The 27,578-nt window shown below is 42.7% G+C and overlaps 1 pseudogene; it reads right to left on the bottom strand.

Moving 5' to 3' along the window:
* Window positions 1-11,390: 11,390 nt before the first annotated feature.
* On the bottom strand, window positions 11,391-12,521 carry LOC115853139 (serine palmitoyltransferase 1 pseudogene; annotated as a pseudogene).
* Window positions 12,522-27,578: the final 15,057 nt, after the last annotated feature.

Here is a 27,578-nt window from a genome sequence, read left to right as displayed (position 1 = left end):
TTCTTGTGGCAAAAATGAATCCCTCAGCACTCTCTGGTGACCGGCTCCCAGGAGCCTCTGACCCCATCTTGGCCACACCCAGTTGGAGACAGAGATAGAGAATCAAGGGAAAGGTGATATAAGTCGGCTGCATTTGGGAACCATTTCATGATTTTAAACCCAAAAACTTTAAATTCCCATTGGATTCAAGGATCTGTGTTGGAAGAAACTAAACCAATTGGATCCTCTCTCAGTAATAAAATGTTAGCTTTATATTTCTTTAATGTCTTTTTATTGGTCTATTTTCTTTGACAACTGGGAAGTGATCAGGAAAAGGTAACTATTGTTGCCTGTTCATTTGTATCCCACCTTCCGCCTTACAGGCTTTGGGCAGGAGTCGGCTTACTAGCTCTACCCAAAACGACTAAGTGTCCAGGTTTGTGTGAATAATGTGTCCGTTATTAAGTCCCCTACTACATCCTCACCCCCAGAACTGTTCATGCCCCTGACACGCACAGTCACACCACACACAAAGTGTGTTCAAGTTCCAAGCCATCAAGCCAACTCGCTGCCACCCAACTTCTGCGGTGCAATGTTCCTCTGTGGCAACTGAATGAGCATCTCTCACCAATTCTGAAAGTCTGTTAATAAAGACCTTGTGTCATGACTGCCTGGCTAAAAAATCCCACATCAGGTGTGATGTGCCCCATAGCTAAAAGAATCTGAGACCCCCAATGGGACCAATAAAGACTCAGAGAGTTTCTTATTTTGGTGTTTTGGAAGATGAAATGCATACCTCTAAATGACTTCATATGAAAAAACACACAATATTGTAAAACATGACCAGATCTAAAGGGCCTGGGCCTTGGGATGCACTCTTGTTCACCACGGAGGCGCCCAGGCCAGGCCAGTGGGATGTGATCAAGGAAAGATGGGGACAATCACAAAACCACCACCCTCTACAGCAACTTTTGAGACTCAGGTTTCCCATCCTCCAAGGAAGGGAGGCTCCTTGTCTCTTGTTGGCAGCACTGTCGGTCCCACCGATCAACGCTGCGAGACCTCTGCTCCCTTACACCTCGGGCTTCCAGTGTTGGCACAAGGTTGGCTTACGAAGACCCAAAGCAATGGCATCACCCAGACGGCACTGTCCTCAGCCATCTTCCCTGCACTGGCCCCTGATGCTGTGTTTGTTTTCACACCATCAATGCACGTGGCAGGCTCCCACACCCACTGACACCAGTACTCCATGTCATACTCATGGGTTAGTATTATTTTTATTTTGACAGACACATGCAGTGATAAAAATTATACTAAACCATGAGCTAAAGAAAACCAACACTGTTTGAGTCCTTCTGCGATTTAAAAAAAAAAAAAAACTCATTGATATATATTTTTTAATTCCAAGTAGTATATTCTTTGCAGAAAATTTTGGTGTCTCTGCTCTACTGTTGCCCCAAGCATAGTATCACCTGAGTTCTCCCCTTTTCCAAAACCAAGAATCAGCCAGAGAGGGCCCAACAAGGTGGTCTTTGTCACAGGGGTGGTGTGGTTGTCTCTGAGGATCACATGAGGACTGACACCCCCCAGGGGACCATCTCTGGATGACGGTGCCACCTGTGTGCCAACCTCCTCCTTTCCCATCCCAGGCCTACTGGGTCCCCACGTCCCTTGTCCCTCTCTGCTCCTCTTCTTTCTCTCTGTGTTATCAGTATCTTCTCTAAATTCCACTTCAACCCCTCCTAGTGATGTAGGGGAGAGGAAACACAAAGTAACAACAGAAGTCAAAATACAGCAATAATAATTTCACCTAAATTCTTCTCATTCGGGTTTATAAATCTAAAGTTTATCTAAATATTTCAGATTTAGCTTCACAGAAATAACAGTTCATAAATATCCCCTCTGCAGACTCTTATATGTACTTGATGAGTTTCTACCTGGGGTTATGCTGTAGATGTTTATCCATGTTGATGTATACAGCTCAGAAAATCTATTCCCTGGAAGAATCAAATGTCTCTCTCTTAAAAAATCGATCTTAATAACGTTTCTAAGGTTGGGTTAAATGAGTAGCACTAAATAAATTTTAATAAAATTTTTAAATAGTAGGTGATTTCTGAAAGGAAGATATTCCTAGCAAGAGATAGCATAGGGTCTATTCTTATTAGCATCAAATGAACTTATTGAAGTTGAATATCAATTATGTCCAAATGATCATTGAAGTCTTGTTTTTACTTTTTCAGAAATTTAAATAGGCCAAAAAATGTTAAATTACTTTAGAATAATTTAGATTTTAAATTACTCAGTGTTCATTTCCAACTCCATAGGCCTGAGGGCGAAGTGTACTTTTAATAGCTTTGTTTACTGATAAATAAAAGGCGGATGGTCTCCTACAATTTCTGCAATTTCTGTTGGAAACTTCACGGAGCTCCCGAGGAAGGGGTGGGTTATAATTTAACCACATTTGGATGAAAAGCAAACAATGGGCCTTAAAGAGCCAGGTCTCTTCGTTTAGCCTCCTCTCTGTCCCCAGGAAAGGACATGATGCAGAGACAGGAAGTTCCTCTGTGTCTGCCCAAAAGGACAGAGGAGACTTGACGGGGCACTACTGGGGTGAAGTTCACGGCCCCTCAGCTGTCCTGCTCCCACCGCCAAGTGGGGAGAGCAGGCCCAGGAGACGGAAAGATGGTTATTGTAGGTTAGAAAGCTGACTTGATTTTCTGAAAAGTTAACAGAAGAAGCCACTATTTTCCAGGAGGGCTCAGAGCCCTGCTGAAAGGACGCAGAGTTGCAGGTCCTCTGCCTGGGGCCTGGCACGGGCTGGCCCTGTCCACCTGCTCTGTCCTCTGTCGCTACCTCCTATCTCTCGACAAGGGCCTCCTCTTCTGCTTTTTGGTTGGTTACCGTCCACTGAAAGCACTTGGAGGAGGCCTGGGGCACCTAATCACGGAGAATCCCTCCCAGTACAAAAACAGGCCACAGCTAGAATGGGAGAAAAGTTCCAAAAGTAAGAGAGTGGTGATGGTCATACAACACTGTAAATGGGATGTGTGCCGCTGTGGTGCACAGTTAAAAATGGTTACAGTGGCAATCATATGTATGTTACATATACAATGTAATATATATTATATAAGACATTATATATACATTAAAATAAAATTATATAGAAGATATATGACATGAATTATATCCACACATAATATAAAAGTAAATAAACAACAAAATTATATATGTAAATTATGTGTACACTTACAGTAGAATTATATATAACATTTATTATATCTTGCATATTGTATATTTTTATATATATATATATATATATACACACATATCTAAACACAACAAAAAGGTTTTTTTAAAAATAAGCTGCTGCCATACAATGGACTCTTGAGCAAAATGAGAAAGCTTACAAGAATTAAAAAATAAAAACTCCTAGAAATGACTTGTTCCCTTTTGAGAAAGGTGTGAACCATTTTCAAGAATAAGCAAGCATCCTGCTTGCACATCAAAAAGAGAATAAATGAGACATTAAATAAACAGCAATTTAAAAAGGATCGTTTTCTAACAAGGCTTTTTTCCCCTGAGAGCCATAAGAGTTGTCAGCATTCCTTAAGATGACAAATCTTTTTTCCCCTTAATTAGCATCTCTGCAGACAGACTGCCCCAAACAGATGGCTATAAAGCCAGCTGCATATAGTTATTTTTTTGTAAAAACAAATAAAAGGAAGAAAATCAACAGCAGCAAGACTTGAGCCTATTAAATTGCATTGAATTTTATTTCCAGTTCAATTGATAATTTATTCTCTAACCTCAAAATAATCACACAACTCTCAGAGTCAGAAAGAAACATCATCGGTAAATGGGTTCTCTGGCATGTAAGGCTCGCTGCATTCAATGACGAGTCCTCGGTTCTAAAAGCAGTCATGTCAATACTCAATATTTTATTTCCTGACTTTTTACTTTGACTCTCCCGAAATGGACCCAAGACATTTCTTCCTAAATATGCCTATACGATTATCCTCTACAATTTGTCATCAAGTGGTGTACCCAGTTCAATTACAGGAAGTCAGACAATGCCTATTTCAAGGCATCTCACAATCCAAATGCAATAGTGAATTACCAGCTAGAAGGCTGTAAAGCAGAGACGCGTTTCTGATGCGTGAGCCCTGCGTGTACGCACTCCCCGAACTGGTTTAAATGTAGCTTCAGTGGCTGCCATTCAGGGGAGCTGCCTATGGACCAGGCCGGGGGCTATGGGCCTGCTGTGAATTACTCACTGGATTTTCACCGTCCGCTGGGTCGGTGATGTTACAGTCCACACTTCACCTGCAGCAATAATGTGGCACAGTTACGCCATTTGCTCAAGGTCACAGGTTAGTATGTGGAGAAGTGGGATGGGAGAGAGGGATGCTGATCCCGGTGCTACCTGGCTGTTACCTTTGCAGACCCTACCTGCCCGCAGATTCTTGAACCTTCCATGATTTACATCTGGTCCTTCAAATTCACTAGGGCTTTACCTCCTAAAGGTATTTATTTTTTAATATTACATTATATATTATAATATAATATCATAATGATATTACAATATATGTTATATACAATATATTACACATTATATATTATATGATATTGCTATTTGTTTACATTATATTTAAATATAATATATTTATTTTCAATCGTGTTCAACACAATCGAAGAAAGTTCTCATATACTCACTGTTTCAAAAGTGCCTGCTGAGATTTTTTTCATTTGTTTATTCTGTTTCGTTTCTGTCAAAAATGATTGGCTTATTAACCTTATACCTCTTCCAGAGCGTGAAGTTATGACTTTGCTTAGCTTTATTCTAGGTCATTCTTTGTATTTGAGGGGAAGGCACTTAACTGTCTTTGGTGTGCATAACATGAAAATAGCTTCATCTGCGTTCTCTGGGTGCCTTCCTGTGGGCCCCTGCAAAGCTGCCCACCCTCTTTTCTCATATAACCAAGGTTATCTAATGGGTTGACCCTCCGCTGGAGAAGTGTATCCGTTCATTACTTACTTTCTGAAATGCAAGCCCTTGGATGCCCTTCAATTAGCAATTCAGAACGTCTCCCGTCTGAGCTACTAAATTAGCCACGGTCAACTCGTGTCTGTCACTTGCTAACATGAGAAAGATGTGCCCCCTCTCCTCCCACTGGCTTTGCCCTGAGCTGGAAGGTAGGGGAGCAGCCCGGCCAGACCACATGAGCTCATCCCCTGAGAGACAAGGCTCACAGGCTATGGCTTGGTAATATACTCTCAGCTTTTATTAACTAGAAAACAAACTATGCTTCTCCTGGGCCTGGTCACTCCCTGTCTCCCCACGCTGTTTCCCTGAAACTAGAGAGAGGTGCTGGTGAGAGGTCCCAGGGCATCAGCGGGAAAAGGCCCCGAGAGCGATGCAGTCCTGCCTCACTCATGGCTCAGGCACATTCTCTCCTGCTCTGACTGTCCCCCAGCCTGGCCTTTTCTCCCCAGTCAGAAGCCAGGAGCCTGAGGTTCAGGCTGGGCTCTTGGCGGACAGGCGTGGGCACAGACCAGCCTCCCTGTGTGGCTGTGAGCCGTGATGCTCCCTGGCCTCGGGGGAGGGGACACGACATTGTGCCAGACCCGCTCTGGAGTTCTGATTAGGAGTCGGGGCTGAAGCATCCAAGAGGAAAAGGGTCCATTTGCCAAGCCCCTTGCCGGGTGCTCACGCTTCACTTGGGGTCCTTGTAGAGAGGTGTGGACCTTGCAGCACCTCTGGGTCTACGCCAATCTGAACATGATCTGACAAATAGAAATCTATAAAGCACCTTCCCTGTCTTTGCTTTTGCTACCGAGAAACTCTGAGTCAAATCTAATGTTCAACATAGAAACTGTACGATCTTGTGTTAGTAATATCCTTACCTTCTCCTCCTGCTATATGATCTTGAACTTTTGTGTTCATCTGAATGACTCAGCTTCATTTATCTTTTCTTATCAACAGCTTCAAATCTTCTGGAAAGGAAGACAAAGAAACCAAAAAGCAAATATTAAGTCATTTACTTTTTCACGGTTTAGAAGTAAATGATATTTTTGCACCATGTCCTCAGATCATTTCTGTCATGGGGCAGGATTTGAGTGAGTTGATGAATTAAATACCTGTAGCACGTGAAAACCATAAGGTTTCCTTCACCTTCACCTTCACCAGGAGAGGAATGCAGAAACTTCCTTTGATTCTGGAAGAGGACTGCATGCCTGTGCAGGTGTACTGCTGGGGGACAGGGTTTCTTGTGGTTTGTTGCATTGGATTTGATTCTTCAGAGCTGATTTTTTATTTATTTGTTCATTCATTCCCTTAACAACCTTATGTAAAGTATAGTCGAAACATGAAAAGCTCAGTGTACTAGAAATTAGAACAGTGTCCTCAGGAAGCCTAAAGAACTGGCTTAGAAATGGATTTTCACTTGAGAATAGCTGACCAGGAAGGACAAAGGAGGTAGAAGATGGTGTATGCGGAAGGGGTCGGGGATGAGAAAGCATGGGAAGTTTGTGCGCTGAGATCAGAGCGCTAGGAACATGGAGTGGCTTCCTGGGTATGTGACTCGCTCTGTCACACAGGGCCTGGGGCTTAGAACGACCCCGTACTTGGTTTAATTCTCTGCTGTCATCATCTTTACATTTTCCACTTTTGAATAAGTGGCCCTGCATCTTAATTTTGCAGCAGGCCTTGCAAATTATGTAGCTGGTCCTAAAGAGAGGTAAGGCGGGAGAACCTGAAAGATGGTGAGAGATGGTGACGGGTGGATGGTGGATGGTTTTCCACACTGGGGGTTTTGGTAATAGAGTCAATGGGGGCCTTTAAAAGCCTCCCTTCCACAGTTGTCCCTGCCAGCCTCCTGTTCCTGGGATGAATCATATCTGGGCTCAGTTCCTTCCCCGCCCACCTGGACCAGAGGCTTCATCACCAGGACTGCTCTCAACCAAGATGTTAACCCTCTGCTCATGGACGCTGCTGGGTCCTCATCCAGCCTCACAGCTTCTCCAGCACAGCAGGTCAGGCTTGATGGGAAGACACACAGAGATGGAAACTCTATGATTTCTCAAGCCACACCACCCCTTTTACTTGGCCTAATCTGCTACCTGCTATGATCCATCAACCCGTCAACCCTCCTGTTCCACATGCAGCTCCACAGCCCCACACTCGGATGATTTCCCTTCCTACTTCATTCAGACGGTCCTTCCACCCACTGCATCTTCATCCCCAGTCATCTTTTCCTCTTTGGGAGGACCCCAGGCATCTGGGGGGCAACCCCGTCTGTGCTCAGCGTGGCCTCTTTGCGTGACTTTGGACCTGTTTGTAGACTTTTTCTCCTCTGCTCTCAGCTTCTCCCTCTCTTCTGCACTCTTTGCATAAGCCAATAAACAAGCTCAGTTTCCTCTAATCTGAATAAATAAATGCATGTGCAAATGCCCCCTCTTCCCCACCAGCTTCTTCAGGCTTCTCTCCTTCCTCAAGCTGTTGTACCTTCACGATCCCAGATGCACAGCTGTGTCCAGTCCCTGCTGCTCCCTTCATGGAGTGTCCTCTTTCCCTGTGACCTGACTTGGCTTTTAGTCCTGGTTCTTTCTCTCTGTCACAGCTCAAGAATCACCTGGTCCAACTCATAGGTCTACAACCGGGATTCAAACCCAATTCTGTCTGATTCCAGAGTGGGAGAGGAGATACCCAAACAAGGAAGTGGTCACTGAACACACTCCCTGCAACTTCCTTTTTCACCTGCCACGGCTCTACCTTTGGTGTGGCGGCAAATATTCATCCCTCCTCCTCTGTCCATGACGCTGGGTCTGAAAACACGAGTCACTTTGGCTGATGGAATGTGAGCAGGCTGATGCAAGTGGCTGCTTTCAGATGCCACCTCATCCTTGGCTCAGCTCCTGCCATCCTGTCTCTCATCCCAGGTGGCCACTGGTCCAGGATGAGAAAACACCTGGAGGAGACCTGAGCCTGACAGTCTGGAGCCCAGTGCAGTCAAGGCCTGCCAAGGCTAGCCAACCCACAGATCCTTGAGCAAGAAGAAGTCTTTGCTATTGGAAACCACTGATGTTTGGGCTTGTTTGATACACAGCATTAGCATAGCAAAAGCTGACTAATACACTCACCCATATGTTGGTGTTACCAGTACGAAATGAAATACATCCACAAAGCTTACAGAAAAAAGAGAAAGTGAAAATGCTAAGTCCTTAGAAGACCCACAGGCAAGATGAAGTCAGCTTTTAGTGAAAGCTGTGTTTATAGACAGAAGCTTCCAAATCGGTTTTCTGAAAAACACATCAGTAACTGGCTGGTCCACAAATCCCCTCCCGAAGACTGTCATAAAGACTCTTTTTCCCCTTGACCTTGTGATTACATACAGAGGGTGTTCCACGGGAGTATGGCTGCTGCTCTCACCCCCAACCCGTACTCATTCCACCCCAGGGGGTCCCGAAGGAACAGAAGCCCCTCTTCTCTCCTTTCTCCATGCAGACCATGCAGTCTGGTCTGTTGTCTACCCTGCCGCAGGGGCTTTCCCCTAGGAAGGACTTACTCAGTGACTGGGTGAGTGGACAAGCAGAATTGAGGGATGCGGGCACAAGTCCATTTTTATCACAGACATAACTACATTTTAGAGGAAAAAAAATGTTATCGGTAGTAAAGTTTTATCCCTAGTGGCTTGACACCTACATTATTTCTCAGCTGGTCCCTAATTCAGGCAGGCAGGAAAGAAAGGGATGTTAATGAATAATCTCTTAAGGCTTCAAACTAAAATAATTTACAGTAACATAATTTAGAGTGGTACAAAAATCATATATGTCAGGGGAGAAATCACTGGGTTTACATCTGAGATCCATGAAGGGGTAAGCAAGAGGTACCCTTCTGTAACTTATGCACTGCCTACCTTGGAAGAGCATGGCATATCCATGTCAAAGACCTTTCGATGAAGGAGGTTCCCATATTAAGATGTGGAACAGGCTAAACTATGGGAAACTACCTTAAATCAATTAAATTTGTCCTTTTGTGTTAGAACAGTGATCAATTGTAGCATAAATAATGGTTTGGACCTTGAAGACACCTGTCGATGCTGCTCAAATGTTAATGAGACAAACACTCCTGCTAAAGATTTTAAAAAATATATCTACCATTCAGACATACTTGGTACGTTCAAAACACTGCCTCTTGCCGAAAGGACTAACAGCAGTAATGGACCACGGAAGCTTCTGTAAAAGGCATGTGAAGACAGCTGATAATTGAAGTCAGAAGGACCTTAATGAATTGCTAGTTGTTACTACCAATTTTCTAGGCTTGCACCAAAGTTTCCATCTCTAGCAGCTTCAACATAATCAAGTCTTTGGAAGTATGGAGAGTCCATAGAATGAGAATGTTTTCCAGGAACATTTTTCTGGAACATCTCAGGCCGACTCTGTGCAGAGGAGACTTTCCCTATCAGGGTCTCAACCTTCTCACCATCTAGGGAACTTCATATCCTCCCACTTGTAAGAAGGTTTTAAGCAAAACTTTACTAAGTAAGGAAAACTTGTTTTCTCATTTATATTTATCAAAGATAAATACCAAGTCCTCAATTTACTTAGAAAAAACAGTTTAAGCACATCAAATTGCTATCATTCAAGCCAATAATGAAACTCCACATTTACGTGATTTCCATGCTGCTATCCAAGCATGTGTCTTATTCACTGGAAGGATCTGTTAATAGTTCAGAGACCCCCTTTACTACCTTCTCTGACCCCAGGAGTCTGTCGATCAATTGGGATACACTGATTTAAAGGATCTGCCTATTAAAATCCTATGAGTAAACCTCTGCCAATAATCCTACAACAATTAAATACTGCCAGAATAGGGGGAGCTTTTTCCATTCATTCACCTAATTGGATAAGAGTTTCTTACTTCACCCAATGTCCAACTTGGAAAATTACAAGTTGATTGAGGAAGGAATGAACAACAGAGAGATAGAGGTCAATGGAAATAAAAGTGGGGAAAGTGCACATAGAGCTGACTTGTATGAGATTCCACAGTGAGCCTTCATGGATGTACAGAGGTTGGCAAAGTGTCCTGGGGAAGAGGGAAAGGATGCTATAAGCAAAAGCAGTGCCCCAATCCTTTTTTTTTTGTTTGTTTTTGTTTTTTAATCAGGAATGTAGGTTTATTTCATTAAAAACAAAGCAAATTCATCCCCCAAAGAGTACTGTATCCTTTAAAGCAGTAGCAATCACAAGACACATATGTACAAAATACCTCAAGCAAAATAGAAACTAAACATTAAAAATATATATGTTATTTAAAAAGATGTTGAAGACCATTTGTTAATATGAACATACATTATAAAATGACATTTTCAATATAATTTTATTCCTTTCCCTTTAATAATAGTTGGAGTAATAGTGTAATATTTATGTACTATCTTGTGGGACATATCACAAACATTTATACCACCCAACTTGGTTTGCTAAGGGAAAAACAGATAGCTAAAGCACAGCTTAAAAATTTTATTTTTAGTGCTTTCCCATCTTTTTTAGATATCTGGAATTCATAAGCTGAAAAGAAATAAAGGTCTCATTTTCTTAGCTTAGAAAAAGCCTGTAGTTATACATCCCCAGGAAACCCACTATACAAAGAAGAATACATTCAAGATATTCTAAAATATCAAGGACATGATTTCTATTTTGGGATCATCACAATAATCCTCCTCTGAAAACAGATTAGAAGTCAACACATAATGAATGTAAAGGTCAACTTACTAAAATAAAATAGTATTTGATTTAAATTGTTGCTCACTTAGGAAGTATAATGACTATTCTCTGGTCAAGGATGCTAAGATTCACTGTTATAAACGGTGCAACATCAGTATTTAGTGTATATAAAAATTCTAGGATTCAATATATTATCATGAAAAGTTTATAATAATCACACAAAAAGTATTCCTCTATATATTAACCACAATTGAGTTTCACATGACGAAGACTGAAAAAGATATGGTTGAATTAGATCTTCAATACCTTTTGTAACGTATATGCTGAATTGCCTCTAAGCTTTAATGTTGCAAACAATTTTCTATGAGATGTTAAGGAGTGCTCACAATCTTTACCATTAGAAGGGAAAGAAAAGAAACTGAAGCTCCATTTTTAAACAATGACAACAAAAAGAAGAATATAAAAACCTAGTGTTAATAAAACATTTAAATAGTATAAAATAGCAGAATTTAAATATCAGTTATATGCTGTCATTACTTGGGCTTTTGGATGTGTTTTCTTTTAAGTAACCAGCATCCTTCTCATCTAGTGACACCCCGTCTTGTACCCGCAGGCCCCCTCTGGCTCGCCCTGCAGTGACTCTGAGGTCTGTCTGCGTGTTGCGTGGTGAGCAACCGCCAGGCCCCAGACTAAAGCAGCATGGTCTGGGCCACCTTGCTGATCGTGGACACAGCTTTCTCCAGTTCCTCTTCTGTTTGTTCCCCTGTGACCACAACCCTAATGCACAGAGGAGGGAGACACTTCTCTTCTTTCTCCAGGTAGTGCTCCTGAGTTCACGTGATGCCTCTGTCCATGCACTGAGTTGCAATTTCCTGAAGTAGTTTAACCTCTCTTTCTCGACACGCAGTGCTCTCTTCCAGCAGGAGGTGACATGCCGGAGAAATGAACTCACCCACCACTTTTAATCCAGAAATGCCTTGTAAAGCTTTATGGATTCGTTTGCACTTTTCCTGGATTTTCTTCCGTGATGTTGAGTGTCTCAGTGGCAGCAGCAGCTAACAGGGGAGGGGTAACGAAGCTGAAAAGCAGTGTCCCTGGCCGGAAAGTCACAAACGGTCAGTTACGGAAGACCTACCACAGCAGAAACCCCCAACAGAAGCAAGTGAATTCTCCGTGTTGGCACTGATAAGATCAATATGATCAATACTGATTCCAAAATGCTCAGTGACTCCTCAGCCATGCTCCTCCAGGACTCCAAACGAAAGGCTTTCCTCCAGAAAGATCCTTGCGTTATATTTGTACTTTAACTGAACCAGTTCTGGAAGAGGGCAAATCTTTCTAGTATTAATGTACAACGCTTCGACTACAATGAAACGTCGAGTTACACGAGCCTTGCAAGGATTCTTTTCATCTTCAGTCTCTTGTTCTTTTAGTGGTTGTTCCAGGTCATCCGTATCATTATGGTTAAATACTTACTTTCACTACGTGATGCCTGTAATCCCTTCTGAATAGCGAAGCAGGCCGCTTTATCTACAGACACAACGTCCCCTCTCTTACAGTAAGCAGCAGTAGCGCCGGCTATCACGGCAAATCCATATGAGTGTATAATGGCTGCTTCTGTCTTCATAAATTTTGCCAGGCGGTCTTCCAAATCCAAGTGCACATCAAATGTGCCATAAAATCCTCTAGGTCCACAAGTTCCCACACCATACGTCTTTAGAGATGCCAAAGCTGCTGCCTTGAGCCTAGGGTTATCCAACAATCCAAGAAAATTGAACGAGGCAAAGTTTATACCTTCTTTTCCATTCACCACAATGTTATGGCTTTTGGAGGGCCTGAAACAATATTATGGTTGACAGCAGGAAGGTCTCTTGAGACAAGAGAAACAAGAGGTTCTGGTTGCCAAGCTTCAATCAGTTCTTCCTTTTCCTTGACTGTAAGATCAGAACTCGTTCTTGTAGCTTGTGTGTTTTAGAGAAAAAGAAGTCTGATTAGCCAGAGTATTAAAATTCCTTCCAAAATAAGATGATAAACAGGAACCTTAATGAAATTATCCATGTCAGGTCGTCTTTTCAGCTGTACATTTCCAGGATAAAGGCCAGGCTGACTTTTATGTTTTACACAGCTAAACACACTAAGTGCATGTAGAAGATTCCAGATAATAACTAAGCCCCCATCAGTCCGTTATGGGGTGCTATATTCCAATAGGTTGTCATTGGAAAGTCATTTTAAAAATGTATTTAGAAATGGAAATACAAATAATTTTCAAACATTAGACAGAAAGAAAGCAATGGTGATTCACAATAGTTAAAAAAATTCAGAAGTTGGGGACAGGGAAACTGCTGACAATTTCGTATATAAACTTTCAGGTCATTGCACAAATAACTTTAAAACTACATACATGTTGCATATGTTTGGGTACACAGCAAGACTCCTCAAATTCTGCATACACAGTGCACAGAAATTAGAAGCAAAACCAGAAATCTAAGACTATTTTTAAAATTTGCTGATCCCTCCTGAATGTAATTCAGTTAAGAGTGAGGACTCTACCAAAACAATCCTTTTGGTTTCATCAATAATCAGATTATAGTTGACAAACGTAAGTCCAAGTCACGAGTTAAACATTCCACTCCACAGAGAAATCATCCTAAGAAAAGTTTAAATGTCTGCTGAATTAATAAAAACCACAAATGTGGCTTCTTTTCTTCCCTAGGAAATGTGACATCCAGGAGGACTTCTCACTCATGGTCAGTACCGGGGTATAGAAGTTACATAGTAAGAGGGCAGTCTTCAGAAAGGCAGCAACAATATATAGTAGAAATGACTCATTTCTAAAAAAAAAGAAATCTTAAATTTTAGTGGCTCATCTTAGTCACTGTAATCTACCTAAGGGTGGAAATCACCTAAGCCCTACTTGCTCTCTTAACTGTTTTTTGTTTTTCAAAACGTCCTGATGGGCTCTACAATGATACATCTTGCATCATCACCCTTGCTAGTAAGTGCAATATTAAGTTTTAAGAAAATTATCAAAAGAAAACTGAGATTCACTTTAAATGAATGTAAGCCCTGTAAGCACAGGGACTTTTACCTGTTCGCTCACTGCACTATCCCCAGCATCTAGATCTCTGCTGTCCAATACTGTAGCCACTAGCACCACTCAACTATTTAAATACACAACTAAATTAAATTAATTGGAAAATTCAGCCCCTCAGTCGCACTAGCCATGTTTCAAGTGCTTAATAACCACATGTGGTTAGTGGCTACTGTACTGAACAGCTCAGAGGACACGCAGAAAGTTCTATCGCACAGTACATGGAAACTCACTAAATGTCAAATGAATGGACATGCTCCAAGACTGACATTTTAAAATTTCATATTATCTTACCTACCTGAAATAGCTGGCCTTTCAGAAAAGCTCCTAACTAGTTTTTCTTTAAAAATTTACTAAAATAGTTGTATCTTTACAAGACAGAAAATGGGACGTGTGCAGAAGAGTGACAAACTATTTCATATACCTAAATCATTTGGCTTCCTTTCTAACCCTATGTCCGAACAAAAACGGACAAAAGTCCAACATATTACAGTTCTTTCCCCTATTCCCTGCTCCACAGTTCTGAGAACCTGTCTTCCCTAGGACCTCTCCAGACTGAGATTTTGCACTCTCCTTTTGTCACTCCGTTTTACCATCAGTCCCAACTCTCGTTTTTGACTAGCCTCTCTCCTGGACCCGGGCAGGACCTGGAGAGGCTCCGAGCTCTCAGCAGCGCAGAAACGAGACCCCCGGCGCTGGCTCCATCCCGTGCCTCCTGACATTCCACCGCTGGGAAATATGTGTGCCTGTGAGACTTTCCAGCCAGGGACGCCAAGGGTCTGAGTGTCACCCGGCCAGCCCCGCCCAGACCAAAAACCTACACAAACCGTCCACTTCCCCAGGGCTGGGTGTGCACATTCATATATTGTATGCAGGCTGCTGCCTTAAAATGTTTATACAATTTAAATTGGGTGTACTTCCTCAAATCCAGATAAATCATATCATCTCGTTTACATTTTCAGGACACAGGAAGCATTTTCATTCCAGTGTTGAATGGAGTTCAAAACTACTAACCAGTCGCCAAAGCTCTGAGCAGAGGTCAGCCCCCTATGGTTTGTGCATCTCCACGTGGCTCATAAGGGCGTTAAAGCCACAGGGACAACAGCCCAGGATGCATTTTTCTGGTGTTCTTTGATGAGGTGTGAATTGCTCATCTTTTAATACTAAGATTCCTGTGCCAGCTGGAAGTGTGCGCACAGTGCCTTTCTCCCCTCTGGCCCCGATGAGCACGGAGATGCAAACACCAAATAACCAGTAGGCCTACCATGGTCAGCTGTTAGCAGTGAACGAGACAGACACCTTGGGGACATTGACAAATTGGTACATATGCTACATGACAGATTCCTTCAGTGGAACAATCCTGTCGCATACAGCATCAAAAACAATGCGGTCCTGAAAATATAGTCCGTTTTGACAAACAGTTGTTTCCAATCTTAATCAGAAGGTTATGGTATGGATATAAATTTTTAAAAGCAAATTTTAAAGTTTAATGCATGTGTATTGCACACCTGTCATATTTATGGTTCTGAGCCAAGTGCTAGGACAGGGCGTGGAATAAGATGGATGCAGCGCAGTGTCCCCCTTCAAACCAGGTATATGCATAAACCTTTTCCTTCTCCTCAGATGTTCTCTTCAGAAAGATCTGAGGGTCCAAATCCCCAGATCTGGCGACATCCATGATGCACCTGCTTTGGGAATTCGGGTCTGAGTCTCCACAGCCACCTTCCCATCAGGACGCACAACCGAGGCCATACATCTGCTCCCTGTCATGCTGGAGGTTTCTGTTCTACCGCACGTGGTCCTCGGATGTCTGTCAATGAGCTGTCACTCTCCCTGGCACTGGGAGAGCAGAGAATAAAAGGGTGGAATTCTTTGAGACACTCAGAAAAAAATGCTTTCCTCTTGAGCTTTTTCATTTGCTTCATGATCAGCACCGTGGCTCTTATTCTAATTTGCCTCCACACTAATTGCCGTTTCTCAACATTAATGGACCCAGAACCACACTTAGCAACTGCTAAATGGCTCTGCATGACTCATCTGGGCCAGAGACTGGCGTTCTCCTCTGTGTGCAAACCCGGCCGCCCCTCCCCACAGGGACTGCATCCTGGCCCGGGGTAGCCTGCATCTCACTGCAATACCAAGCCCCTTGGTCCAGAAAGATTGGAGCCCTAAAACCTCCAGTTTTCAAGACAAACTCTCACTTGCATGAGAAGGCCTACTGAGCTCGGGAACGGACACAAATTTGGTCTCAGATATGCTGGAGCAAAGCCCAGATGGGACTGGGTCATGTTGAGTGGAAGTGCAGTCTTATATTCTCTATTCCACACTATCAGTCTCGTCTTCTTTTTGATCTTTATCTTTTGTGGGGAGGTGGGATGATCTGAATAAAGGACGAAGAACAGAGACTAGGAAAGCATGACTCCATAACAGTCACTGACCTCTGAAATCACGGTGGTCGGTCTCAGTGTTCTCCACGTGAATATGTGTGAACACGTGTGAACATGTGGTCTCCCCTGTGGCTTGTCACTTGGGAACAGCCTTCCAGGTGACGCTCAGGCTCCAGTGATGAGGATGATCTCAGACTCTCGAAGTCTCAATACAGAAAAATAATACCTTTTTACCCAAAAAGTATTCTGTTCTGGAATAACCAAATCAATTCTTCATCCATAATTGAGAAAATGTAAACCAATCTCAAAGTTCCATACAGGCTTTACCAAATATTTTTATGTGTCAGGAAGTGTGCTAAACAAAGACACCGCAAAGGGTTACAATCAGATCATGTCCCCCACACACACACCCAAAGTCTCCCATCTCACTTGAAGCCCTTGTACCAGCCCCAAGGCCCGGTGTGATCTAAGCCCCAGACCTCAGCTCCCACCACCAGCCTCTTGAACTCTGTTCCAGCCACACTGGCCTCCTTCCTGTCCTCTGAATGTCAATCAAGTGCCGACCTCAGGGCCTTTGCACAGCTGTTCACTCAGCCTGGAATACTCTTCCCAGCCACCCACAAGGCTTATTCCTTCCTGTCCTTCAGGCCCTCACTCTAAACGTCACTTTCTCCAGGCTTTCCAAGGACACGTTATCCAAAATTATGCCCCCATCCTATTACCCTCTATTCCTCTTGCCTGGTTCAGAACGAACAAGAAAAGATGGGGGAGAAGGAATGTGGGGTCCAGAGGTCCAGAGGATCCTGGATCTGATCATATTACAGATCAATACCAATCACAAGCCCATCTTGTGAGGGTCCATGCCCACCCTGTGGGTTCATGGTGACTCCAACCTCACTTGTCCTCTTGAGCCATCCCTGTTGGCACAGTCACAGATGAAAGAGCAATGTCTTCGTGTGTTTACAGAACAGAGATGCCATGGGAGCAACGACTTTGTTTTCCCCACACTGTATCCCTGTGCTCAGACAGTTCCTGCCCCACGGGAGATTTGTTTGCTCAGAAGGGGTTCCACAAGTAGGAGAGGCACCCCTTTTTCTCTTCTCCTTATTTCCATTCCTGCTACATAGGATGCAGACATGATGGCTGGAACTTCAGCAGCCTCTTGGATCATGATTTGCATACAGTGATAGGAGCCACATGCTGAGAGTGGCCAAGCAGGAGGAGACTAGACCTGAAGACATGCAGACACTCTCACAACAGCCTGGACTGCCCCCCACTGAACTTCTCCTTATAAAACAAACCCTTATGATTTAAAGCACTATTATTTGGGGTGGGGGGGCGTCCGTTAAGTGCTGTCAGTACATTCCAGCCAATAGTCAGCAGGCACATCTGTAACTAAACAAGTTGTGTTTATTACTCATTACAGTGAGAGGGAGCTCACAGTGTGGGAATCCACCAGGCATCTCAGTAAGAGCATAGGAGAGAAGGCTTATCATAGGATTTAGTCTTTGTGCCTAACAGAAAGCCAATACTACAAAAATGTGGTTGAATGAATAAAGTGTAAGAAAAAAAATCTGGAATGTAATGTAGCTCTTTTATATCTGACAAATACAAATTTAAATTATATTATATTTCCTCCATTCTCAAACCAATAAAAGGAAGCAGGGTTCCTTAGAAAAATGGTTAATTCTAGAACAAGATGAGCCTGGAGCATCTAATAAGCCATAAAGTAAGGGAATGCTCAGAAAAAAAAGAGATGACCTGCAAGGTCCAGTGACACAGGAGCCAGATGAAATCTCTCCCAATGTCCCCAAACTGGAACAACAAAATAAAGTCCTATTGGATCATAACCCAAGTATAAATTATCAATATCTGTGAGTCCATACTGATATAAATAGATAAATAAATAAATGGGGGTGAAGAGACAAATCTCCCATGTGGAAGAATTCTAAATAAATGATGTGGATGCTCTGCCCTCAAGGAGGTGAACTATAACTCCCTTCCCCATAAGTGTGGGCTGCACGGAGTGACCACCTTCCAAGGACTGAGGAATGGAAGGAGTGGGGTAGCTTTAGAGAGCAGAACCCAGACTACAGGACCTCAGCCAGGTCAACACCAACAGTGGTAAGTCACGTTGATGGTGCATACCCTTGATAGGGTGTGATGACAAGTGTATATTACCTCTGTGGTCCTCCTCCCCAAAAGCCATAAACCTCGTCTAACCATGAGAAAAACTTCAGGCAAACCCCAATAGAGGGACACTCAACAAAACACGTGCCCAGTACTCCTCAGAATTGCCAGGGTCATCAAAAACAAGGAAAGTCTGGGTACCTGCCAGGACCAATAGGAGCCTAAGGAACCATGATGACTCAATGTAATGTGGCGTCTAGGATGGGATCCTGGGACAGAAAAGGACATGAGGTAGAATCTGAGGAAGTTGGAATCAAGAATGGAGTTTAGTTAACAGTAAAGTCTAGATATTGGCTCGTTAATTGTAACAAGTGTACCAATCCATGTAAGATGGTAACAATAGGGAAAGCTGAGTGTGGGGTGTATGGGAACACTCTGTGTTATCGCTGACATTTTTTTGTACATATGAAACTGTTCTTAAATTAAAAGTTGGTTTTTTAAAAGGTCAATGAATATACATTAATAAATTTTCAGGTAATTTTTTACAGTTTCAAGGAAATGATCATGACAATGTTATAGAGCACAGGAAAATATTAAAAGTTTTTTTATATTCACTTTAAGTAGCTAAAATACTCTGATACTAAATTTGACAGAGGTTGCATACATATAGATACATATAAAATCCTAAAATATTGGCAAATTGAGTTAAAGTGTATCAAACGAACATTCTAATGAAATATGGAGTTTAATATCTATTACTACAATATCAGTCTATCACTTCAAAGGGTCAAATAAGAAAATAAATATTTCAATAGATGCTTTAAAAGGTTTTAGATATAATTCAATATTACATATTAAAATTCTTAGCAAAACAGAAATTTAAAAAACAATAGATGGTTAACATGATAAAGAACGGCGGTCTTACATCAATAGGCAAAATCTATCTAAAACTCAAGTGGCATTCCCACTGAAATCAGAAATAAGGCCACTATTTATGCCTGATAAGTTCACTAGTGTTATCTGGACATTGAATGTAGAACATAGTTTTCTGGACATTGAACATATTATAAGGTGAGAATTAGAAAGAAGGAGAAACCCCACTAGAAAAGAGGCAAAAGTATTATATTTTTTAAAGACATCATTGTACTTCTAGGGAAAAAAATGAAAGAACCCATTTTTAAAAAGGCAACAGATGTCACTTATGTGTGGAATCTAAAATATGACACAAATGAACTTATCTACGAAACAGAAACAGACTCACAGACATAGAGAACAGACTTGTGGTTGCCAAGGGGGCGGGGGGATGGGGGAGGGATGGACTGGGAGTTTGGGGTCAGCAGATGCAAACTATTATATACAGGATGGGTAAACAACAGGGTCCTACTGTAGAGCACAGGGAACTATAGTCAAAATCCTGTGATAAAACATAATTGAAGAGAATATGAAAAAGAATATATATATATTCTTTTTATATATAACTGAATCACTTTGCTGTACAGCAGAAATTAACACAACATTGTAAATCAACTGTACTCCAATAAAATAAAAAATTTTTAAAAGGCATCAGGGAGACTTCCCTGGTGGTGCAGTAGTTAAGAATCCACCTGCCAATACAGGGGACACGGATTTGATTGCTGGTCCGGGAAGATCCCACATGCCGCAGAGCAACTAAGCCCATGCACCACAAAGACTGCGCTCTAGAGCCCTTGAGCCACAACTACTGAGCCCGCATGCTGCAACTACTGATGCCCACGCACCGCAACGAAGAGTAGCCCCCACTCACCACAACTGGAGAAAGCCTGCGTGCAGCAACAAAGACCCAATGGAGCAAAATTAATTAATTAATTAATTTTTTTTTAAAGGCATCAGAATTTATCAGAGAGTGCAGTAAGTTTGTCAGGTTCAATATACATATAAAATACTATAACTTTATATAATCAATAACTTGTTAGAAAATATACAAGAAAAAAAATCAACAAAAAATACAAAATACCTGTCCACAATGAGTGAGACTAGATCCTGTGAAGATAGCCAAGGGCCAAAGAGAAAAAGGAAATCAGTCAATAACAGGACTTAGAAATGGATCAGGGGAGAGTCTTATGGAAGGAGCCACACCAAAGAATTATGAGACACCTTTTATTGCAGAAATATCATAAAGGGTGGTAAGCAAGGAGTCTATTGGATTTGGGGGGTGACGCTGTACAACTATCCAGTGATCACTGAAACCCTGTGATCGTGTGTGTGTGTGTGCATTTGAGGAAAAAAGACACAAAAAACTTTTGAAGATTTCTTCCATCAGAAGCTAGATCTAAGTCTCAGACATTCCCACAGTTTTGACCACTTGAGTGGACTGTTCAACTCTTCCAAAAAGTAGAAATCAAGACCAGGGAAGAGTGGTCACTCTGGAAAATTTGCTGCAAGAAAACAACTTTTTCACCCTTTTTCTTTTGTGCTCAACATTCCGTCAGCAGCAGTCCCCCTTCTGACATGCACCTCAGCTATGATTTTAAGAAATCAATTTATTTTTCTAAAGGCCAACAAGGGGATGGACTTCAGTATAGGTAGTACTTGTTCAATCCCAAACTCGAAGAATTGAGAAATAGTTACTGAACCATCAATACACTCATGAAAAAGAAAAAGGAATCTAAAATGCAAACATGATTTTAGGTCTAAGGGTAGCCTTCACAGTCACTAACTTTGGGGACTATTTCTTTTATATATTTTAAGAGCTTGGAGGTATAATTGATACACAAAGAATTTCACATATTTAATGTGTACAAATTGATGAGTTTGAACATATGCCTACAGTTTGGATACTATTACCACAATCAAGGGAATAGACATTTGCAACACCTCCCAAGATTTCCTTGTGTCCCTTTGTCTTTGTTTTTTTCTTTTTTTATGCATTCACTAACTTTGAACCACTTTTCTAAAATGCAGCAGAAAATAATACTAATAATATGTAAACACACAAATACAAACATACACATAAAATCTACTGCCTAAAAGCTGAACACTTAGAGTTTGGTCCAGAGGATTACTAAATTACCTCCTAGTTTTTCAGGTTTCACTCATTTACATGGTAAAACTATAGCTGATTAAAAACATAATACATGAAAGGAATAATGAAAAGAACATTAAACTTGACTCAAACTGAAGACACCAGGATTCAAATTCCCTGAATAAATCACTAAACTATCTGATCCCTCATTTTCTCACACCATCAGCATGAGAATGTGTGTAAATACAGTTCATAATGGTAAATTACTACATAATTGGGAAATATAATTTCACCAACCTACCTACCCATTTCACAGCAAACTAGTCAAAATATGAACCTCTAGAAGAAAATAATTTTGTACTGCTTGTGAAAGCAAAGGAAAGATCTACATGTAAAATAATATGAATATGTAGTGCCTAAATATCCATACGGGTAGCCAAATTTCTCGTGAAAAAAATGAATTTTATCCTAACTCACATCTGTACTATTTTATGATGTGAATATTTCACCAAACTTTCACTTTATTGCAAAACAGGCCAACTTCCTCCAGACAAGTTTTAAAATGTAGTTCTCTTTTTTTTTTTTTTTCTAAGATGTGAACCAAGAGACAATTAGGACAAATTAAAACAGATGAAAGTTGCATCGTACAAGGGATTGAATCTCCATCAAAAGAAACCAGAGACCGGACTTCCCTGGTGGCGCAGTGGTTAAGAATCCACCTGCCAATGCAGGGGACACAGGTTTGAGCCCTGGTCTGGGAAGATCCCACATGCTGGGGAGCAACTGAGCCCGCGTGCCACAACTACTGAGCCTGAGCTCTAGAGCCCACAAGCCACAACTACTGAAGTACGTGTGCCTAGAGCCCATGCTCCTCAACAAGAGAAGCCACGGCAATGAGAAGCCCAAGCACCGCAACGAAGAGTAGCCCCCGCTCGCCACAACTAGAGAAAGCCCGCACGCAGCAACGAAGACCCAACACAATAAAAAATAAATTAATTAATTAAATAAATTTTTTTAATTAAAAAAAAAGCTACAAGGATATATTGTACAATATGGGGAATAGAGCCAAAATTTTATAACTGTAAATGGAGATAACATTTTAAAATTGTGAATCACTGTATTGTACACCTGTAACTTATATAATATTGTGCATTAACTATACTTCCGTAAATAAACAAGCAAGAGTAAAATGTAAATATTAAATTTGAAAAATAAAAAAATAAAAAGTAAATTTCAGTTGTGCCTTGTTAAGTAAGCATCCAATAATAACTTCGCTCAAAAGCTGTGAGGTTTTTCCATCTCAACAGAAAGTCTGACCTGTTTGTCTGCCTCTTCCCCACCTACTGGTCGTCCTCAGGTCCCCGGTGATAGAGGCAAGCAGTCTGGCTGACAAATGTCACTGGCAGCCATCTCATCTGTGATGGAAACCCCAGGAGCTCATGAGACCTCTTGCAGGGCAGTGGCTGCCACTATAGCCATGACCTGTGGTCCAGCTCACTCACGTGCGTTGAAAGTTCAAGTACCAAATGCTTCCTGACGATGACTGTCCAGTCCTCCGTGAACCCAAGAGTCAGAATCATCCGTTTTAAGTTATTTTCTTTGTATTTGAGCAACTGAACCAAGGGAAATAAAACAGCCCCGGGGTCAACAGAGATGGTGGTTTCCCTAAGAGATGGTAGATGTATCTCATCTGCAGAGAGAGGCTCTGGGGGAAGGACAGAGGGACCTGCAGAGAGAGGGTGGGAGGAAACACAGACTTGGACAAGAAAACATTTATAAAGAGAGAAAACCAGCCGGGTTTCTGTGTTTCCAAGAGAGGGTAGTGGGCAAAACGTGTGAGGTGAACCATGTAAGTGGTGTGATTAAGGGAGGTTAGAAAGTTTAATCAAAGAGGAGTCTGGGAAGGAGGATAGATTTCTAAAAATCATAGCAGCATGATGCCAGCAGCAGGAAGGAAGAAGGGGAAGGTGAAGCTCTTTTTGCACCAAGACCAATCCAGGGAGCTGCAGAGAGGGTCTGGACCCCAAAGGACTCATTTTTTCAGCACAAGGAAACTTCTAGAGCACAGTAAGGACTGAACAGACTGACGTGTCTCTGTGCCAGTCCTTTGTGTGCAGAAGCTTCTGCGTGCCAGACTCAGTGATTAAGGCTCCAGGCCTCTCTCTCCTCAGAGGTCTTCTCACCTCTTCTGGAGCTGGATCTCAGCAAAGACCCCTCCCTGACATGCTTCCTGATACCCCAAGGACCCGCCAAAAGGGCACTTGAGGGATTGGAGCCACTTCATACGGTTTCGCCTGTGGCCAAGGAATTTCGGTTCCTACCACTTTGGGCCAATCTAGTGACAGAAATCGTACCCTAATCCAGCATTTTAACCATCAAAATAGACTGTTCTATACAATCCTGTCTAATCTCCCAGTTGAGGTAGACACACTATCTTTTTTTTTTTTAACCAAAGTAAAACAAATTTAATTTCATATGTGCAGGGGCAAAGCTATGGGACCCAAAGAAGTGACCAGGGCAGGCAATTTTTATACCTTTTAGACAAAGAAACAATCAATTTGATTTTTTTTTTTTTTTTTTTTGCGGTACACGGGCCTCTTACTGTTGTGGTCTCTCCCGTTGCGGAGCACAGGCTCCAGATGCACAGGCTCAGTGGCCATGGCTCACGGGCCCAATAAATTTGAGAAGAATTGATGAGACAAAGAAGTTTGGGCTTGGGGGAGTTAATTAGTAAATAAGTAACAAGGTTTGTTTATACAGTCTTCTCAGCCCTGAATTCCCTATTTCTGGTGATAAGGATGTCTCTCTACCTCCTGGTACAGGGAGGGCCCCTTTCACATGGGAGGGTTATTTCTTCCTCTTAAGGGGATGAAAGAGGGTCAGAATGCTTTTCTTGTGCTGGCTATTTCTTAAGTAAGTTTAATGTAAACTAATCAATATGGCAAAGTGGTGTATTTTGGGGTGGCCTTCCCTGAACGCCATCAGTTCCCTCCTCTGAAATTTCCCTGGAAATTTCACAGTTTGGACGCTGAGTTGATAGATTGTTCCATATCTCATTGAACCAGTCTCTTGGTCCAGAGAGTAGGTCAGTCTAGTCAAACATGTGTGTCCAATTTCAGGAGGTATTCTAAAGTGGGCCCCCCAAATTAGGCCTCTATGGTGCAAAGAAATCAGGTATTTAATAAGAGATATTTCTATGGAAACAAAAGAAAAACAAAGGTTAACGGTTGGAGCAGATTATAAACCCAGCCTGACTCTTGAGGGCAGCCAGCCGAAGATTTCTAGATGTTGGACTCGAAGCATCTTCAGATGGAACAAAGGCAATCGGACAGATTTTTCTGGTTTGCAATTTGAATGTCTCTACTGGTCTTTCTGAGTGGCCCATACAGCACCAGGCATTAAGATTGTCCACAGATGAGCTGTTGTGGTAATTTCTCTGAAGTTTATTTCAAGTTGCCCAACTTTAGCTTATACGACTTCAGAAACTAATGTTTCCAATTTTTCTCCCACCCTTCTGATTTAGACACACTATCTTTAGGTGTTTTTAAAATGCTATTTGTGGCTCATCCAAGGAAGATACTGCAGATACTCTATATCAGGCATCAAATCAACAGGAACAAAGAAGCAAAACCACTCCACTTAGCCTACATCAATGCCCAAAACAGTGTAACCAACGGGCGACGTGGAAAGACCAAAATGGGGCTTTCTAACTTCCTTCACTTTTTCCTCAAAACTGGTAGTCAAAAAATTTTTGTATTTCAAAATATGACATAAATAAGACACAAAATAAACTCACAGGCAGAAACTGAAACACTGATGGGATACAGTCCATTCCTTCTAGTTCCTGAGTAGAATTCTCTGGTAGCAGGTTTGCTTACCTTCACCTGCTGATGGACATTCCGGTTGTTTGCGGGGTAGGGCTGTCACAGTAGAGCTGCGACAACATTCGTGTGAAATCAATCAGTCAGTCCCTCACAGGCCACTTCTCACCCAGCCGTGGATAAAGGGAGCAGCTCTTCATGTGATCCGTCCCATCAGCCGAGGAGATGCTGGTGACCTTCTCCAAAGCCACCAATCCCCACCCCGCGGCTCCCAGCACAGCCCAGGGCCGGACACCCCTCTGGGCCATGTGTTCAAGCAAAACTAAGGAGCAACAGGAGAGGAAATACCCAGTGCAGCCCTGCCTAGTGGTCCATCATCAGAAGCAGGTCAGCCCCACGCAGACAAAGACGCGGTGCTGGCCTCCAGCCAGGAAGAAGCAGCACCTCCAAGAGGGCGGCCCCTCAGTCCTGCAGCCAAGGTCAGGCTCACTGCTGCTCTGGGCCTAGCCGAGCACAGTGGGTGGAGAGAGAGGTGCTCAGCACGCAGCCTCCAGAGCCGGGATGCCCTGCCCATGCCACCAACGCAGGCAGCACATCTGCAATTTGCTAATTTTTCCTTTTTCCACGAGACAAAATAAAGCCTTAAAAACATGAGCCCCTTGTGCTAGAACCTGTATAAGCTCCTCGAGCATTGAAAGGATGATGGACTTATCAGCATTTCACAATTCAAGCAGAGCCAGAGAGCAGACACACACGCTCGCACACGCGTACACACGTTGCCCCACCTCACGCTCCCACGTTCAGACAGATGCATGAACACACACGCTAACTCACCTCTATATGTGCAACATATACATATGTACACATCGGCATACGAGTGCTCACGCGCCTACATGTACACCACTCACATGTGTACACACTCACACACCCTCTCACAGGTGCTCGGATTCACAATTCACACGCAAACACATGCCTACACTTACACATTCACACAGAAGTGCACATACTCGAACACACACACACACACACACACACACACACACACACACACAGGGAGGCTGAAACCAGGGAGTTTCAGCTCCTGGCAGTGGAAGAAGGATGGGAGCCCACTCATCCATTTCTGGACTCCAGTCCAGGCCTCTCCTCTAGACCACAGAAGCATGAGGGATAAGGAACTCGTTGACCTCTTATCCATTTGATGCACGTACTGAGCGCCTGTCGTGTGCGGGTCCCTGAGATCGGCACTGAGCACGCAAAGTGACAACAGGAGCAGGATGCCTGCCCTCGTGCCACTTACCTCCTGGTAGAGGAGGCAGACATTGCTGAGCGGTCGTGTAAAGACAACATCCAGGAAATCGTTTTCCTAACAGAAGGGCCAGACTCAACCGGTAAAGGCCTTTTGCTTTTCGACTTTGCCCCTCTTCCTGCCTGGGCTATGGCTGTAACATCACCTGAAGCCAGAAAGAAGAAAGATACATACTAAGGATGGGGGAGCAGAAAGACAGAAGGAGCTGGTCTCACCCGAGACTTCTCATTACATGAAGAAAAACACCCTGCATGGTTAAGCTGCTGTACTCAGTTGCCTGCCTCATGCAGCCAAAGCAGCCTCTGAAGGACACGTGGTAAGCTAACATGATCACATAGAAGGCATTCATTGATTCCACCTGCGGTCCTGTTAACAGAGCCAGAGAACAAAATTCCAAATCCAGCATAAGTGTCCGTTCACTAAGGAAAGAATTGCCCCCATCAAGATGGAAGGGGTCCAGCGGAATCCACCTGCTACCACACAGATAACGGCCTCCTGGAGACAGGATATCAGCTGAGGGGAGAGAATGTAAAGAACCTAACGATAACAAAGAAAATCCTAGAGAAACACACAAGATCCAAGAAGCTGAGACTATCTCCAGGAGCAGGAATCACGCTATAGGCGAATCAAGGTGTCAACACAGCCAGTGGATTAATTCTACTCTGGCGTCACTGTGCTCAAGAGCAGAGCTCCACACAAAGCTTAGATCCTGTGCATATTCTTGGCTGCACTTGTCCATTACAAACATCTCTAGCATATTCTCATACCCGAGTCCCAAGAAACTGCTTTCTGTAAAACTGATTAGAGCCACTCTGTATTCCAGCCAGAAAAGAGAGATGCGCCCTGCATCAATATCACGCACTGACTCAGCCCCAGGGCTTCCAATTCCCTGAGCCTCCACATCCAAAATTACGAATTCCTTCTTGAGGAAATCTCATTAGCACTGCTGTCTGGCTCTAATAAATCAGCCACCATGGCTGTGGGCCAGGATCACATATCACAGACAGAGAGTGGACATTATGACTGGAAAGAGTGATGGACACAGAGCCTGCACTGTTGGGGGTTGGGGAACAAACACATAGAAAGTTAGAAAGTTCAGCCTTAGACACCTTCTTACAACTAACAATTGGTATTTCTTCAT

The sequence above is a fragment of the Globicephala melas genome, chromosome 3 (genome assembly GCF_963455315.2).
Source record: "Globicephala melas chromosome 3, mGloMel1.2, whole genome shotgun sequence".
Classification (NCBI taxonomy): Eukaryota; Metazoa; Chordata; class Mammalia; order Artiodactyla; family Delphinidae; genus Globicephala; species Globicephala melas.
The sequence above is the reverse complement of the archived record's forward strand: the minus strand, read 5'-3'. Positions and strand labels throughout refer to the sequence as shown.